Raw genomic sequence first — 15483 nt, 5'->3', positions numbered from 1 at the left:
CTCTTGTCTGTGATGTATGTGTTACAAGTTACGCTGCCAGTTTGCTGCACTAACGTTGTCTGTACAGTATATTCTATAATCACTCTCATGTATTTATTACAGATGTATTTGTTACACACTAGTTAAATACACAGCGGACCTCAATGAGGAGCAAGCACAGCGGGTAAACCTCAGAGGGCTTCAGAAGAGATGCACTGCTTTTACGTCTATCTAAGCTGTTTTATTCATATTTGATGACAGCTTTAAAGACAGACAGTACGAGGTTTCCGGTATTGTGAATGTCTCCCCACCGTGGAATATGGCGGTCAGCATCCGCACCAGCTCCCTCCGACACCTCAGGATACGAGGTAACCTGGCAGTAGCTGACGGTTTACTTGTTATTGTATAATGAGAGGGAGCCCCTGGCCATTAGAGGAACGGGATGGGAGTGTTGTTGTTATAGGGAGCAGCAGTGCAACAGGCCTGCCCCCTCTTCATATCACACTATCACCGGGGCATCAGCGGCCAACTGCTAGGGAATCCTCATTAGTGCCTACATCCAGGGCCGTTTTTAGGGACAGGCAGCAGCGGGCGGTTTACTTGTTATTGTATAATGAGAGGGAGCCCCTGGCCATTAGAGGAACGGGATGGGAGTGTTGTTGTTATAGGGAGCAGCACAGCAGGTAAACCTCAGAGGGATTCAGAAGAGATGCACTGATTTTACGTCTATATAAGCCATTTTATTCATATTTTATGACAGCTTCAAAGAAACAAAAAAAAGTAAAAATGTTATACACACACAGAAAAGCGTCCCTTTGAGGTTTCCACACTTTAGTAAAGAGCTTGGGGAAACCTCAAGGGACGCTTTTCTGTGTGTGTATAACATTTTTACTTTTTTTTGTTTCTTTGAAGCTGTCATAAAATATGAATAAAACGGCTTAGATAGACGTAAAATCAGAGCTTTTCATTAAAAAGGCAGACGATTTAAAGGGCTTTTTAAATTATTGCAGAGTGCTGCAGCTGACAGGCTAAAAAAGGCTCTGTGGGCTCTTACCGGTTCTCTCCAAGCTCCTTCAGTGACAGCACCGGTGGAATCCCTCTGACGTGATGCGCTGCTCTCCTGGTTGATTGAAGCCCTCTGCGGTGATGCGGTCTCTCCTGAAGCCCTCTGAGGTTACCCGCTTTGCTGCTCTCCACTGAGGTCCGATGTGCTGCGCTATGCTGCTCTCCGCTGTTCTGCTCTCCACTGAGGTCTGCTGTGTTGCTCTCTCTGTCTTCAAAGACAGCGCCGTCTTACCGCCACAAACTTATTTAGCATGTCTAGTTGCGGCTTGGCCCAGTGTAAAGTTAAATGACCACAGAACAAATGGCAATAGATAAGGGACAATAAGGGACAGGAAATTGAGGTGCCAGACATAATTTTAAAGGCGCCCGGGATAATCGAGCACTGGCCTACAGTGATGGAGAATTTCCTAATTGGACATAGCAGGGGACATAAGATAACATAACAATACTCAATAGCCCTCCTCTCCATATTCTTCTCCCAGTTCCAGAGATCCAGTGTCATTGGGATATAAAGTTCTGGTGAGGACTCCACTATATCAGCCAGCTGGTTTGCTGCAGAATACCAGCCTGCCTCTACCACCACAACTGAGTGCCATCTCACTTGTGAGTACCCTGTGTTTGTCCATATCTGGATTATTTTGGTCTTTATTGATCTACACATGTGGCGCCTTTGTCCTTTTCTTTGTCTTTACATCACAGAAGTTTATCATCCCTTTGGGTGAAGTCAGAGAGCTGCCTATCAAGTACATGGTCATCTCGAGGATTTCTATTGGACTCTGATCATGACATCCAAAGACTGGTTATAATTTGTTTGCATCTATCATAATTTATATTTCTAATATATTTGTAACATTTCTAACCACACTCATCTTTATATATATATATATATATATATATATATATATATATATATACATATTTTAGGAAGGGTTTTACATATGTGTGTATATATATGTGTGTGTGTGTATATATATATATATATATATATTTTTTTGTTTTTGTTTCTAATAGTTATATATATTTTCTAATATTCTGTGTACACTTCGTGTAGTGCCTCCTATAGGAGCTAAGTGCTTTTGTTTAGATACCAACACTCCTTGTTGGCCTTGGCCAAGTTCATAAGAATCCAGTCAGACAATATCACGACTGTAGCATATATCAATCATCAAAGGGGAACAAAGAGTTCTCTAGCGATGATAGAGGTTTCCAAGATAATTCGATGGGCAGAGACTCACTCTTGTCATCTGTCAGTAATCTATATCCCAGGAGTAGAGAACTGGGAAGCAGATTTTCTAAGTCCTCAGACTATTCATCCGGGGGAGTGGGAGCTCCATCCGGAGGTGTTTGCAGCATTAATTCATCAATGGGGCACGCCGGAATTGGATCTGATGGCATCTCGTCAGAATGCCAAACTTTCTTGATACGGGTCCAGATCAAGGGATCCTCAAGCAGCACTGATAGATGCTCTAGCAGTACCTTGGTCGTTCAACCTGGCTTATGTGTTTCCTCCTTTTCCTCTCTTACCTCGTCTGATTGCAAGAATCAAACAGGAGAGGGCTTCGGTTATCTTGATAGTGCCTGCGTGGCCACGCAGGACTTGGTACGCAGATCTGGTGGAAATGTCATCTCTGCCACCGTGGAAACTGCCACTGAGACAGGACCTTCTTATTCAAGGTCCGTTCCAACATCCAAATATAATTTCTCTGAAACTGACTGCCTGGAGATTGAATGCTTGATTTTATCTAAGCAGGGATTCTCTGAATCGGTCATTGATACCTTGATTCAGGCTAGAAAGCCTGTCACTAGGAAAATTTCTTTATTGATGGGAATCCAAGGGCTACTCATGGAGTAATATAAGGATTCCTAGGATTTTGTCCTTTCTCCAAGAAGGATTGGAGAAGGGATTATCACCTAGTTCCTTAAAGGGACAGATTTCTGCTTTGTCAATCTTACTACATAAGCGTCTGGCGGATGTCCCAGACGTTCAGTCGTTTTGTCAGGCTTTAGTTAGAATCAAGCCTGTGTTTAAACCTGTTGCTCCACCCTGGAGTTTGAATTTAGTTGTAAATGTTCTTCAAGGGGTTCCGTTTGAACCCATGCATTCCATAGATATTAAGCTTCTATCTTGGAAAGTTCTGTTTTTAGTTGCTATCTCTTCTGCTCGAAGAGTTTCTGAGCTTTCTGCGTTACAATGCGACTCGACTTATCTTATCTTCCATTCTGGTAAGGTGGTTTTGCGCACTAAACCTGGTTTCCTTCCTAAGGTTGTTTCAAATAATATTAATCAGGAAATTGTTGTTCCTTCTCTATGTCCTAATCCTTCTTCTAAGAAGGAGCGTCTGTTACATAACTGCGTGGTTCGTGCCTTGAAGTTTTACTTACAAGCAATTAAGGATTTCCGTCAAGCATCTTCTTTATTTGTTTTTTATTCTGTAAAGCGTAGGGGTCAAAAAGATCCGGCTACCTCTCTTTCTTTTTGGCTGAAAAGCATCATCCGTTTGGCATACGAGACTGCTGGACAGCAGCCTCCTGAAAAAAATTACAGCTCATTCTACTAGAGCGGTGGCTTTTTTACATGGGCTTTTAAAAACGATACTTCTGTTTTACAGATTTGTAAGGCTGCGATTTGGTCTTCACTTCATACTTTTTCCAAATTTTACAAATTTGATACTTTTGCTTCTTCTGAGGCTATTTTTGGGAGAAAAGTTCTTCAAGCAGTGGTGCCTTCCGTTTAGGTATCTGTTTTGTCCCTCCCGTTCATTCGTGTCCTGTAGCTTTGGTATTGTATCCCACAAGTAAGGATGAATCTGTGGACTCGTCGTATCTAGTAGAAGAAAAGGAAATTTATGCTTACCTGATAAATTGATTTCTTCTACGATACGACGAGTCCACGGCCCTCCCTGTCAATTAAAGACAGATTATATTTTTGTGTTCAAAACTTCAGTCACCTCTGCACCTTTTTAGTTTCTCCTTTTTCTTCCTATTCCTTCGGTCGAATGACTGGGGGGTGGAGTCAAGGGAGGAGCTATACAGACAGCTCTGCTGTGGTGCTCTTTGCCACTTCCTGTTAGCAGGAGGATAATATCCCACAAGTAAGGATGAATCCGTGGACTCGTCGTATCGTAGAAGAAATCAATTTATCAGGTAAGCATAAATTTCCTTTTTTATATTTCTTGTCTTCTGGATTTAATCTAGTAAATATATCCTTCACTGTAGAGTTAATTGTTTTTCTTAATCATTCTAATTCATTTATTTAATACTATATAAGTGTATTTATAATTCTAGGGTACTATTTCCAAGTGAAAAGTTGCTTATTTATGCCGTGGTAACTATCGAGATCACGATTATGTTAACCAAGTATATACCGTAGGAATCATTGAGGATACTAATAGGTTCAATATTTTCTGATATGAAGATTTAGAGTACTGTACTCACTTGAATTTTTTAATGATTCAATTTTTTAAGAGGAGATGTCCCAATTCTGTCAATATATTTTTAATTAGTCCTTAATTTTCTGTTTGATATCCTTTTAAGAAATAAATTGTTGTTCTATATTTCATTATTAATTGGCTTTGTGTAAAACTCTCCAGTCCTTTATTGCTTCTTTGTGGAGCGCTCCTTATTTTATATACTCTGACTTCATAGAAATGATAGAAAACAAAGATTATAATATATTTGTAAAGTTGTGATATGGGATATGAAACCCAAACTTGTTCTGTCATGATTCAGATAGAGAATACAATTTTAAACAACTTTCCAATTTACTTCTATTATTTAATTTGCTTCCTTCTCTTATTATCCTTTGCTGAAAGCTTTATCTAGGAAAGCTCAGGAGCAGCAGAGAGCCTAGGTTCTAGCTGTTGATTGGTAGCTGCATATACTGTGTGTGTGTGTGTATGTATGTATATATATGTGTGTGTGTGTGTATGTATGTATATATATATATATATATATATATATATATACACACATACACACATACACACACACACACACACCGATTGGGATTGGCTTACCCATAAGTTCCGTTAGAAACCATTAGTGCATTGCTGCTACTTCAACAAATGATACCAAGAGAATGAAACAAATTAGATAATAGAAGTAAATTAAAAAGTTGTTTAAACTTGTATTCTCTATTTGAATCATGAAATAAAAAAAATCGGGTTTCATGTCCCTTTAAGCAGAACCATTATTTATTATTATTTGTCTAAACCATTTAATTTACTTTTTACAGACACGGCCAGAGCACTAAGAGATATCGGATATTGATGTAACTGGAGTGAATAAGAGAACCTTCTTCCTGAGCACAGACATTGGAGCCTGTTATCAGCATGAACTCATATCTGTTAGGTGAGTAAAATAGATATTATGCTGACTTTAATTACTGGGAAAATAGACTAGATCACTCATTAAACAAATATAAACTATTATATTTATATTTGCATCTTTAAGAACATTTTTATTTTGAAATATTTTTTATTAAAGGTTTCCACAACAATACAAATAGTAAGTCAGCAATAATCGAATCAATAGACAGATCATATCTTAGCATGAGAAGCTGACAACAACTTTATATGATGGTTACCTCTTAATTTTCAAGTTTAAGTAGTCATAGACAAACTAATAAAGATAGGAGGAGGACAAGAGAGTCCACAGATAAAAAGAGAAAAAAAGAAAAAGAAAGAAAAGAGAGAGAGAGAGGGGAGAGTTCTGAGGGGTACTCGCCAGGCCATTTCAATCTTATAACCACTTCTTAGTTCTCCTGGTTTCTAACGCTTCGTCTATTCTGCATTCTAACTGTATTTTCCCATACAATCCATTCCTCCAAGATCCTCAAAAATTCGTTTCTATTATCTAGCAGTGAGGATGCGATGTTTGCCATTTGATAGTAAAATCTAATTTTATTAAGAATAACATTATAATGAGGAATAGGGGTTTTCCAATACTTTGCTATAATTGTTCTGGTAGCTGTGCATATGATACCCACCAGTTTTAAGGAGTGTTTTGATAACCCTAGAATGGGGAAGTGTAGTAGGGCCTGTGCCATAGTCAGTGTAATTTGTTTGTTAAATATTTCACTTAACAGCTTAGAAGTAGATTTCCATACTAACGCGCTCTTTGGGCATTCCCACCACATGTGGACATAGGTGCCCTCTACTTGACAACCTCGGTAGCATAGATTCGTAGTATTAGAAATTATGGTTGTATCATGATATTTAATTCTACTTGGGTGCAAATACCATCTGTATAATACCTTTATATAATTTTCTTTCAAGTTTGCACTAATGGAACAAGCTAAGCCATTTCGGATTATCTGAGCCCATTCCTTAATATCCATACATTGGCTAGTTTCTGTCTCCCATTTTTTAATAAAATTCAATTTAACTAGTGGTTTCTTTGAGCATAAGAGTCTATATAAATCTGAAATTGCGCCTTTAACTCTCGTTTCGTGACTACATATTTTCTCAAATAGTGTGGTGGGGTGTAAGTTTCCAGGTCTATATACTGCTTCTACTCTAGACTTAAGTTGAAGGTAATGAAACCAGGATTGTGGTGTGGAGGAAATGAGATCGGTATATTGTGTAAATGAGAACTTCTGCACCTCTTAGTGCATCCGCTATCCTGTATAGGCCTTTATTGGCCTAAATATCAAGTGTTTGACTTCTGTATTTATTTGGGTATGCTGCTAAGGGTGTCAAGAGTGAGTTTTCAGAGACCAGATGAAATTTTGTTTGGTTGCTATCCCATATACCTAAGGTGTGTGACAGCGATACATATTTCATCCAGAAGCTAGGTCTATCTTTTTTGTTTGTCACTTTCCAATTGGACCCATGCTAAATTGGTTTTAGGGTTAAGTAGTTGTGTTGTTTGTGCCAGTCTGGCTGAGTTATAATAAGCCTGGAAGTCAGGTACTCCTAACCCTCCTTCCTCTTTATGTCTCATGAGAGTATGTCTATTTATTCTGGCTTTTTTATTAGACCATATAAAATTCAACACTTGTTTCTGAAATTCTTTAATGTCTCTTAAGCGGACATTGATGGGAAGTGATCTAAACAAGTATAAGAGCCTTGGGAGGATTACCATTTTGCTGACCACTATTTTGCCATAGAATGAGATCTTATAAGAGCTCCAGGTTTTCATTTCTTTTAGTAGGGACTTATAGAGGGGAGTGTAATTAAGTTTATACAGGTCTCTTAGGTTATATGTAATGAAGACTCCAAGATATTTGATAGCTTGGGTGGCCCACTTGAAATTAAAATTTATTTCCAACAGCTTTTTCGTATGTTTTGGGAGATGAACCTCAATTGCCTCGCATTTGTCATTATTTATCTTATAACCCGATAAGGTGCCAAATTGTGTTAAAAGATCGTATAGGATTGGCAGTGACAATAGGGGTTTGCTAATTGTTAGGATTATGTCGTCAGCAAATAAGGACAACTTATGGACAGATCCTCCCACCCTTATACCGGCAATATCTTCGTTATTTCTAATACTAGCAGCCAGGGGTTCTACACAGATAGCAAATAGCAGGGGCGATAACGGGCACCCCTGTCTAGTGCCGTTTTGAATAATTATTCTCCTGGATTGATAACCTGCAATTCTAAGGAATGCGTATGGGGTAGTATAAATAGTTCGTATAGCTTTTGTAAATGAACCTGAAATACCGAAGTGGGAGAGGGTTTCGAACATATAGTCCCAGTGAATTCTATCGAATGCCTTCTCTGCGTCCAGAGATAGGAACAGAGAAGGCATTCCCTCGCCAGTGGCATAGTCAATTAGATCAATTACTCTACGGATATTATCAGGTGCTTCCCTTCCTAGGACAAATCCCACTTGATCTGCTGAAATTAATTTAGGTAAGTGGGGGTTCAATCTATTAGCTAATATCTTAGTGAGGAGTTTGAGGTCCGTATTGATAAGTGAAATTGGTCGGTAGTTTTTACAGTGGAATTTGTCTTTGCCCGGCTTAGGCACTACGCATATCCTGGCTGCTAATAGTTCCGATGGGATAGTCCCTCCTTCCATGATATAGTTGAATGACTCAACTAAATAAGGGGTAAGATCAGTTGAAATTTTTTTATGAAAATTTCCCGAGTAGCCATCAGGGCCTGGGGCCTTATTGCTTTTAAGTTGCTTTATAGCTATAATTACTTCCTGAGCTGTGATTGGGGAATTTAGCGCGTCTAAGCTGGAATTATCAAGTTTAGGGAGATGGCAGGAGTCTAGGAATGTTTTAATTTTATCTAATCTAGATGGGTCTACAGATTTTGGCAAATTATATAGGGTTTGATAAAAAACAGCAAAAGAATTCGCAATATCCAAAGGATTATTGGTAATCGACCCTGAGGGTAATTGGAGCTGGGGAATAGAAGAATTCCTCGTAATGTTTCTAATTTTCCTAGCTAACATACGATCAGGTTTGTTAGCATACACAAAATAATGTGCATCAATGATTCTCAAGGAGGCTAGTGATTCTTCGTCCAGTAACTTATCTAGGTCTGCCTTTTTAGTTTTGAATTACTTTAGCTAGTGTAGGGCTTCTAGTTATTATGTGTTTTCTATTAAGTTCTTCAATTTCTATTTTCTTCTCCTCAATTAGTTTTCTTTTATCTTTATTTATATTAGCTTTCTCTTTAATTAGGATTCCTCTAAGGAATGCCTTGAACGCTCCCCATGCATTTAATGGGTTTGACGTTGAATACTGATTAATGGACCAAAACTGTTTAATCTGACGGACAAGGTTCTGAAAGAATATTTCATTTCTATGTAAGGATGGATCGAGGGTCCAGGATCTTTCCCTAGAAGGGTCAAAGAACCCGCCTAATGATACTTCTACTATGGAGTGATCGGACCAGCTAGTTTGTACGATATCAGCACCCGTCGTCAGGGGGAATAAAATTTGACTAGCAAAGATATAATCGATCCTGGAATAGGAATTGTGGGCCGTAGAATAGTATGTGTAATTACGAGTACCCAGATTATGCATTCTCCAGACATCTAGCAAATTATGGTCTAATATGAAGTCACTTAAGATTTTCTTGGGGCTCGGACCTTCTGAGGATGTTCTATCTAGTTTATTATTAAGAGTTACATTGAAATCCCCACCCAAAATGATTTTGTATTTTTTCCAGGAGGTCAGTAGTTTACTAATTTTAGCTAAAAAACCACCCTGATTCTCGTTTGGGGCATATATGTTTCCCAGGACAACAGTGGTCCCATGTATTTTTCCTTTTAAGATTATAAATCTACCCTCCAAGTCTCTAACTACCTCTTCCTCCTGGAAGTTGAGGGAGGCATGTAGAATAATGGATACACCTCTCTTTTTCTTTTGGCCAAATGAGTGATATTGGATCGGAAAAGCCGAGTCCCAGTATTTCGGGTTTTGTGTAGATGTGAAATGAGTCTCTTGTAGCATGATAATGTGTGCCTGCCTACGTTTATATTCTGTGATTGCCTTTTTACGTTTAACGTGGGAGTGTAATCCCCTCACGTTGTGTGAGATGATTTTAACTGACATCCCTAGTTATCTTTGCGAGCATAATATAGTCCCTAATGCTTGTCCTCTGAGTAAGCAATACCTGACAGAGCCGGTGGCAAAAGTTGTGCAATTGAATACCGTCACATCTCTCCTCCACACCTTTTATTTTTATGACCACACGAGTCCCCGCAGAGAAAGAAAAAGAAGCTGGAAAAAGAGAAAGAACAACATAAGAGAACATACAAACAAATAACATTAGTATCGGTGCGAGATACTTCATTGTTCAGTGAACAATATTTAAATAATTAAACGGTTACATGTTGTATAAATGTTTAAATTAGCACAAGTATTTACAATGTTTTTGGATAAATGCCTATTACCAGATTTATTATTATTAGAATTTCAGAATGTGCTATGGGGGAAAATACTGCTATTCGGAGCTATAGCTTTATGTGATGTCAATGGGGTACTATTGTGGGTTATGAGGTAGGGGATATGGGAGTAGAAGCCCATCTGAGATATACAAAGTTTCTACTAGGGTTAGGTGGATGAGGGGGTTATACTGAATAAAAACTAAGGTTGCTGGGTGTTCTCCCCCTTTAAGAACATTTTTAAAAAAGAAAACAGAATTTATGTTTACCTGATAAATTACTTTCTCCAACGGTGTGTCCGGTCCACGGCGTCATCCTTACTTGTGGGATATTCTCTTCCCCAACAGGAAATGGCAAAGAGCCCAGCAAAGCTGGTCACATGATCCCTCCTAGGCTCCGCCTACCCCAGTCATTCGACCGACGTTAAGGAGGAATATTTGCATAGGAGAAACCATATGAAACCGTGGTGACTGTAGTTAAAGAAAATAAATTATCAGACCTGATTAAAAAACCAGGGCGGGGCCGTGGACCGGACACACCGTTGGAGAAAGTAATTTATCAGGTAAACATAAATTCTGTTTTCTCCAACATAGGTGTGTCCGGTCCACGGCGTCATCCTTACTTGTGGGAACCAATACCAAAGCTTTAGGACACGGATGATGGGAGGGAGCAAATCAGGTCACCTAGATGGAAGGCACCACGGCTTGCAAAACCTTTCTCCCAAAAATAGCCTCAGAAGAAGCAAAAGTATCAAACTTGTAAAATTTGGTAAAAGTGTGCAGTGAAGACCAAGTCGCTGCCCTACATATCTGATCAACAGAAGCCTCGTTCTTGAAGGCCCATGTGGAAGCCACAGCCCTAGTGGAATGAGCTGTGATTCTTTCGGGAGGCTGCCGTCCGGCAGTCTCGTAAGCCAATCTGATGATGCTTTTAATCCAAAAAGAGAGAGAGGTAGAAGTTGCTTTTTGACCTCTCCTTTTACCGGAATAAACAACAAACAAGGAAGATGTTTGTCTAAAATCCTTTGTAGCATCTAAATAGAATTTTAGAGCGCGAACAACATCCAAATTGTGCAACAAACGTTCCTTCTTCGAAACTGGTTTCGGACACAGAGAAGGTACGATAATCTCCTGGTTAATGTTTTTGTTAGAAACAACTTTTGGAAGAAAACCAGGTTTAGTACGTAAAACCACCTTATCTGCATGGAACACCAGATAAGGAGGAGAACACTGCAGAGCAGATAATTCTGAAACTCTTCTAGCAGAAGAAATTGCAACCAAAAACAAAACTTTCCAAGATAATAACTGAATATCAACGGAATGTAAGGGTTCAAACGGAACCCCCTGAAGAACTGAAAGAACTAAGTTGAGACTCCAAGGAGGAGTCAAAGGTTTGTAAACAGGCTTGATTCTAACCAGAGCCTGAACAAAGGCTTGAACATCTGGCACAGCTGCCAGCTTTTTGTGAAGTAACACAGACAAGGCAGAAATCTGTCCCTTCAGGGAACTTGCAGATAATCCTTTTTCCAATCCTTCTTGAAGGAAGGATAGAATCTTAGGAATCTTAACCTTGTCCCAAGGGAATCCTTTAGATTCACACCAACAGATATATTTTTTCCAAATTTTGTGGTAAATCTTTCTAGTTACAGGCTTTCTGGCCTGAACAAGAGTATCGATAACAGAATCTGAGAACCCTCGCTTCGATAAGATCAAGCGTTCAATCTCCAAGCAGTCAGCTGGAGTGAGACCAGATTCGGATGTTCGAACGGACCTTGAACAAGAAGGTCTCGTCTCAAAGGTAGCTTCCATGGTGGAGCCGATGACATATTCACCAGATCTGCATACCAAGTCCTGCGTGGCCACGCAGGAGCTATCAAGATCACCGACGCCCTTTCCTGATTGATCCTGGCTACCAGCCTGGGGATGAGAGGAAACGGCGGGAATACATAAGCTAGTTTGAAGGTCCAAGGTGCTACTAGTGCATCCACTAGAGCCGCCTTGGGATCCCTGGATCTGGACCCGTAGCAAGGAACTTTGAAGTTCTGACGAGAGGCCATCAGATCCATGTCTGGAATGCCCCACAGTTGAGTGACTTGGGCAAAGATTTCCGGATGGAGTTCCCACTCCCCCGGATGCAATGTCTGACGACTCAGAAAATCCGCTTCCCAATTTTCCACTCCTGGGATGTGGATAGCAGACAGGTGGCAGGAGTGAGACTCCGCCCATAGAATGATTTTGGTCACTTCTTCCATCGCCAGGGAACTCCTTGTTCCCCCCTGATGGTTGACGTACGCAACAGTTGTCATGTTGTCTGATTGAAACCGTATGAACTTGGCCCTCGCTAGCTGAGGCCAAGCCTTGAGAGCATTGAATATCGCTCTCAGTTCCAGAATATTTATCGGTAGAAGAGATTCTTCCCGAGACCAAAGACCCTGAGCTTTCAGGGATCCCCAGACCGCGCCCCAGCCCATCAGACTGGCGTCGGTCGTGACAATGACCCACTCTGGTCTGCGGAAGGTCATCCCTTGTGACAGGTTGTCCAGGGACAGCCACCAACGGAGTGAGTCTCTGGTCCTCTGATTTACTTGTATCCTCAGAGACAAGTTTGTATAGTCCCCATTCCACTGACTGAGCATGCACAGTTGTAATGGTCTTAGATGAATGCGCGCAAAAGGAACTATGTCCATTGCCGCTACCATCAAACCTATCACTTCCATGCACTGCGCTATGGAAGGAAGAGGAACGGAATGAAGTATCCGACAAGAGTCTAGAAGTTTTGTTTTTCTGGCCTCTGTCAGAAAAATCCTCATTTCTAAGGAGTCTATTATTGTCCCCAAGAAGGGAACCCTTGTTGACGGAGATAGAGAACTCTTTTCCACGTTCACTTTCCATCCGTGAGATCTGAGAAAGGCCAGGACAATGTCCGTGTGAGCCTTTGCTTGAGGAAGGGACGACGCTTGAATCAGAATGTCGTCCAAGTAAGGTACTACAGCAATGCCCCTTGGTCTTAGCACAGCTAGAAGGGACCCTAGTACCTTTGTGAAAATCCTTGGAGCAGTGGCTAATCCGAAAGGAAGCGCCACGAACTGGTAATGCTTGTCCAGGAATGCGAACCTTAGGAACCGATGATGTTCCTTGTGGATAGGAATATGTAGATACGCATCCTTTAAATCCACCGTGGTCATGAATTGACCTTCCTGGATGGAAGGAAGAATTGTTCGAATGGTTTCCATTTTGAACGATGGAACCTTGAGAAACTTGTTTAAGATCTTGAGATCTAAGATTGGTCTGAACGTTCCCTCTTTTTTGGGAACTATGAACAGATTGGAGTAGAACCCCATCCCTTGTTCTCCTAATGGAACAGGATGAATCACTCCCATTTTTAACAGGTCTTCTACACAACGTAAGAATGCCTGTCTTTTTATGTGGTCTGAAGACAACTGAGACCTGTGGAACCTCCCCCTTGGGGGAAGCCCCTTGAATTCCAGAAGATAACCTTGGGAGACTATTTCTAGCGCCCAAGGATCCAGAACATCTCTTGCCCAAGCCCGAGCGAAGAGAGAGAGTCTGCCCCCCACCAGATCCGGTCCCGGATCGGGGGCCAACATTTCATGCTGTCTTGGTAGCAGTGGCAGGTTTCTTGGCCTGCTTTCCCTTGTTCCAGCCTTGCATTGGTCTCCAAGCTGGCTTGGCTTGAGAAGTATTACCCTCTTGCTTAGAGGACGTAGCACTTTGGGCTGGTCCGTTTCTACGAAAGGGACGAAAATTAGGTTTATTTTTGGCCTTGAAAGGCCGATCCTGAGGAAGGGCATGGCCCTTACCCCCAGTGATATCAGAGATAATCTCTTTCAAGTCAGGGCCAAACAGCGTTTTCCCCTTGAAAGGAATGTTAAGTAGCTTGTTCTTGGAAGACGCATCAGCTGACCAAGATTTCAACCAAAGCGCTCTGCGCGCCACAATAGCAAACCCAGAATTCTTAGCCGCTAACCTAGCCAATTGCAAAGTGGCGTCTAGGGTGAAAGAATTAGCCAATTTGAGAGCATTGATTCTGTCCATAATCTCCTCATAAGGAGGAGAATCACTATCGACCGCCTTTACCAGCTCATCGAACCAGAAACACGCGGCTGTAGCGACAGGGACAATGCATGAAATTGGTTGTAGAAGGTAACCCTGCTGAACAAACATCTTTTTAAGTAAACCTTCTAATTTTTTATCCATAGGATCTTTGAAAGCACAACTATCTTCTATTGGTATAGTGGTGCGTTTGTTTAAAGTGGAAACCGCTCCCTCGACCTTGGGGACTGTCTGCCATAAGTCCTTTCTGGGGTCGACCATAGGAAACAATTTTTTAAATATGGGGGGAGGGACGAAAGGAATACCGGGCCTTTCCCATTCTTTATTTACAATGTCCGCCACCCGCTTGGGTATAGGAAAAGCTTCTGGGAGCCCCGGGACCTCTAGGAACTTGTCCATTTTACATAGTTTCTCTGGGATGACCAACTTGTCACAATCATCCAGAGTGGATAATACCTCCTTAAGCAGAATGCGGAGATGTTCCAACTTAAATTTAAACGTAATCACATCAGGTTCAGCTTGTTGAGAAATGTTCCCTGAATCAGTAATTTCTCCCTCAGACAAAACCTCCCTGGCCCCATCAGCCTGGTTTAGGGGCCCTTCAGAACCATTATTATCAGCGTTGTCATGCTCTTCAGTATCTAAAACAGAGCAGTCGCGCTTACGCTGATAAGTGTGCATTTTGGCTAAAATGTTTTTGACAGAATTATCCATTACAGCCGTTAATTGTTGCATAGTAAGGAGTATTGGCGCGCTAGATGTACTAGGGGCCTCCTGAGTGGGCAAGACTCGTGTAGACGAAGGAGGGAATGATGCAGTACCATGCTTACTCCCCTCACTTGAGGAATCATCTTGGGCATCATTATCATTGTCACATAAATCACATTTATTTAAATGAGAAGGAACTCTGGCTTCCCCACATTCAGAACACAGTCTATCTGGTAGTTCAGACATGTTAAACAGGCATAAACTTGATAACAAAGTACAAAAAACGTTTTAAAATAAAACCGTTACTGTCACTTTAAATTTTAAACTGAACACACTTTATTACTGCAATTGCGAAAAAATATGAAGGAATTGTTCAAAATTCACCAAAATTTCACCACAGTGTCTTAAAGCCTTAAAAGTATTGCACCCCAAATTTGGAAGCTTTAACCCTTAAAATAATGGAACCGGAGCCGTTTTTAACTCTAACCCCTTTACAGTCCCTGGTGTCTGCTTTGCTGAGACCCAACCAAGCCCAAAGGGGAATACGATACCAAATGACGCCTTCAGAAAGTCTTTTCTATGTATCAGAGCTCCTCACACATGCGACTGCATGTCATGCCTCTCAAAAACAAGTGCGCAACACCGGCGCGAAAATGAGGCTCTGCCTATGATTTGGGAAAGCCCCTAAAGAGAAAGGTGTCTAAAAAAGTGCCTGCCGATATAAACTTATCAAAATACCCAGATTAAATGATTCCTCAAGGCTAAATATGTGTTAATAATGAATCGATTTAGCCCAGAAAAAGTCTAC

The 15483-nt window shown here is 40.9% G+C and overlaps 2 pseudogenes; one reads left to right on the top strand and one right to left on the bottom strand.

Annotated features, from left to right (window-relative positions):
* The window catches only part of LOC128660037 (zinc finger protein 850-like), a 353233-nt pseudogene that overhangs the window by 162161 nt on the left and 175589 nt on the right, over positions 1-15483 (bottom strand).
* The window catches only part of LOC128660030 (oocyte zinc finger protein XlCOF6-like), a 69839-nt pseudogene that overhangs the window by 31966 nt on the left and 22390 nt on the right, over positions 1-15483 (top strand).

This window comes from Bombina bombina, chromosome 5 (genome assembly GCF_027579735.1).
Source record: "Bombina bombina isolate aBomBom1 chromosome 5, aBomBom1.pri, whole genome shotgun sequence".
Lineage (NCBI taxonomy): Eukaryota > Metazoa > Chordata > Amphibia > Anura > Bombinatoridae > Bombina > Bombina bombina.
This window is presented reverse-complemented; position numbering and strand designations above follow the sequence as displayed.